Here is a 3,907-nt window from a genome sequence, read left to right as displayed (position 1 = left end):
TTTGGGCCTCTTGAATGAAGTGATAGATGGCCTTAAAAATTCTGAAAAAATTCAAGCAGATTCTTTAAAAAATTTTAAATTTTTTTATCGTCGCATTTTTTCATTTAAGTACTTCTATATCGATATAGAAAATAACAAAGATTTTTTTGTAATGTGGAAAATCCTCTTAAAAATGGGCCCTAAGGCCCATAAGATCAAACTAACCACAGAGAGCTTCAGTATAGAGTACCAGGAGACCCCAAAAAAATTTTGGAGCAAATCCATGACCCGAAGTTGAGAAGGTCTCCTTGTCAGTAAGAATGGACTCTACAAAAAAATTTTATGGAACAAAAATTATTTTGAATTGATCAAAGAATACGCGTGAGTTTTTTTAGAATTTTTTGGATGATTTTGGAAATTTTTATATAACCAACGCTGTTAACTTTTAGTATAGGCCTTTATGCCACCAGATCCAGAGTTTTATCCCGATCCAAATGCGCAATCGTGGTAAAGAATACGATTATTTTGAAGACAAATGTTCAACAACCACGTTTTTGTTTGTTTTAACAAAAGTATTCTTAAAACGGTTGCATATTTCGTAAATATGACGCCAGATTTGAAAAGAGCGATAAATATACCATAAGGTATAGTATTTTTTCATTAATTTCACAATGGTTTCATGAAAAAAAAGCGTGGAAAAATAAGTCAAAATTCGGGTCTCTGGGTATTATACAGGTTAACAAACCATTGAATTTTCTACTTAAATTTGGGAGAGGGATAATTTGCAAAAATTGTGGAAGTATTTAAATTGTAACATTCATTTTAACAAATAATTGAATTCAATTTTCCAACTATATAAAGGAAAAATTGTTCAAAATTGGGGCAGTAGTCAAAGTTATTGAAAATATGTTACATGCGTAATATGGAATCTGAAAATTTATTTTAAAAAACCATTGATATAAGCCAAAAGCACCGATTATGGAACAGTGTACCAAGTTGTGGAACACCAGCATTTGAACCCTTATAAATAAAGTTTTTGTTAAAATTTTATTTTGAAAGCAATTGAAAAGTATCAATTTGCATTAGTATAATCAATAAAGAATGATTTCGAAGCTAACTGTGTAATAATAATTCTATTATGGAACAAATTAATCAAGTGTGTCTGAAAAGCGCGTTCCATTGATAGGGATACCCAAAAAAAATCAGTGTCCCTTTAGTGAAACAGTACAAGTTAAGATCGCCCATCGATTTGTTGATTCCAATATTGGAACAATCATTGATTTCGTTGATCCTATAATAGAACGTGCAAAGTTTGCATCTGTTCCATCATTAGGTATCAAAGATACTTTGTTAATATTACTCATATAGGAGCAGTTTTTTCATATATGTACAACTTTGGTGCGGGGGGTTCTCGGATCTGCCCCAAAATTTAGTATGTTATTTGAGTATGTGAAAATAGGCTTCAGGTAAATTTTTATCCCTCTAGGGGCCTTAGGGCCCAATTTTGGGCCCCTCGAAGGTCGAAAAATAGGCGTTTTTACCTACTATTGCGTATTATTCAAATATTTGTAACTCAGGCACCGGTGCATATTTTTTAACTCTGAGGGTCGAATTTTTGAGGTCAAGGTATGTACTTTTCATAAAAAAATTACGTAGAGCTCGATAACGTCACCCCCGGTTATGGGAGGGCAATGAAGGGGGATGAAAAATCGCAAAATTGTCGTTTTTTAGCTGTTTTTGAATTAATGTAGAAGGCGATAGGATTAAAGTTTTAACTTTTGCAAGGTCTCATTTTGAAGATATTTTCATTACCTTTAAATTGCCGTGTGCAGATTTGAGATTAGTTAAAAAATGACGGAGATACAGCTGTTTAAAAGTGCAAACATAATGAAAAAAGGCTTTTTTTCGAGATTTCGATAAGCTGTAACTTTTTTCTAGTTACATGAATCTCTTTGAAATTTTATGTGAAAGTAGTTGATTACATGTCGTTCAAAGCCATGTAGGTAAGGATCTTAGTATTTGCCTCTATACCAAGCATAACCGAAAACGAGGCCCCGGAAATCCGGCATTTTACCCCTTATATAGGCAAAATACATGTTATATTGGGCGGCAGAACTATTTGGCAACTCCTAAAATTATCGCAAAATAAACATAAAAAAAAAATCAAAAACCACATTTCAAACGTATGTTTCGATGAGAAATCCAATGATAACCTTGAATTTGACCTTGAACATAACCTCTAAGCTATAGCGAACCAAAATTGATTTTTCGCACGGTGACCCCCTTTTTTTATTTCAGATTTGAAAAGAGCGGAAAATTTTACGTTGAAATACATAGTTCGTTTTTTTTTTTCAAGGTAATTTTAAGGGCGCCACAGTTTGAAAATAAAGGCTCCATTTGAATTAATATTAAACTCAGCCAAAGAGTTTATTTTCGATCTGTGGCGCTCTTAAAATTACCTTGAAAAAAAAAACGAACTATGTATTTGAACGTAAAATTTTCCGCTCGGAGCGAGCAGGGGGGAGGAGCCCTCCTAGTATTATATATATGAGCGCGTCCAGCATAAGTCGGCCACCCCGCGCGATTACGGCATTTTTGGCCGAAAGTGTCGTATGTTTAGCTCGCTCGGAAACGTTTACCAAGAGTCAGAAAAAAAATCCAAACCCATAGATCGATAGATTTTTTTCTCCTCTTTCTAGTGGTGTAACTCAAAAAATTCTTAAAAATTGATTTTGAGGTTAAAACTCGACTTGAATGTTTAAGTCGATTTATCCAAAAAATGTATCCTCCGATTTCAATTTAAACTGTACCAATCTAAAGAGGAGGCAAAAATCTATCGAAAACGATGTTTTCCAGGATGGAGAAATGATAAGAACTATTAAAGATATCGAGAAGAATAGCGCGGGACGGCGCGCGCGGACCTGTTTTCCGTGCACCAGCGGCGGCACACGGGCGGCGCCGTGTCTTTGTCTTTTCGACTCGCTCTTAATCGCTTAACAAATGCTGAAAAAATAATGTTAACACGTAAATAGATAGATTTTTTTCTCTTCTTTCTGATGGTGTTATTGAAAAAATTCCCAAAAATTTTTTTCATAGTCAAAACTCGACTTGAATTTTTAAGTCAATATTTCTTCTAGTATTTCAATTTTGACCTCTAAATTAACATTACCAATCGAAAGAGGAGGAAAAAATCTATCGATTAACGTGTTTGAATTATTTTTCCAGCATTTTTTTAGCGAGTCGAAAAGACATAGGCAGTAAAACAGGTCCGCGCGCGCCGTCCCGCGCTATTCATCTCGATATTTTTAATAGTTCTTATCATTTCTCCATTCTGGAAAACATGGTTTTCGATAGATTTTTGCCTCCTCCTTCGATTGGTGCAGTTTAAATTGCAATCGGAGGATACATTTTTTGGGAAAATCGACTTAAACATTCAAGTCGATATCTAACCTCAAAATAAATTTTTTGAGTTACACCACTAGAAAGAGGAGGAAAAAATCTATCGATCCATGGGTTTGGATTTTTTTTTTTCCCTTGGTAAACGATTCCGAGCGAGCTAAACATACGACACTTTCGGCCAAAAATGCCGTAATCGCGCGGGGTGGCCGACTTATGCTGGACGCGCTCATATATATGTGTCGACTCACTTCACGGCAGTCACACATGTATAATTTATAATTCATTGAACTGCTAAAAAGTTCACCTTTTTTGTTTTATCGTCGTCAAGAGATAAAACTATTTGTCGTCACCGTTCAGTCTAGCTGCTGCCTCCGAGACGAGCAAGTCTCGAATAATAAAGCTCCTCACTTATTAATAATCTTTTGCTATTGCTTTGTGTTCCGACATATATGTATGTAATATAATAGTATTAGAAGGAATGAGGTTGTTCAGTTTTATGAATAAATTACTTATTACTAATTTGATAAAA

This window comes from Trichogramma pretiosum, unplaced genomic scaffold (assembly GCF_000599845.2).
Source record: "Trichogramma pretiosum strain Unisexual culture from Peru unplaced genomic scaffold, Tpre_2.0 scaffold83, whole genome shotgun sequence".
In the NCBI taxonomy this organism is placed as follows: domain Eukaryota; kingdom Metazoa; phylum Arthropoda; class Insecta; order Hymenoptera; family Trichogrammatidae; genus Trichogramma; species Trichogramma pretiosum.
Note: the sequence above shows the minus strand (reverse complement) of the source record.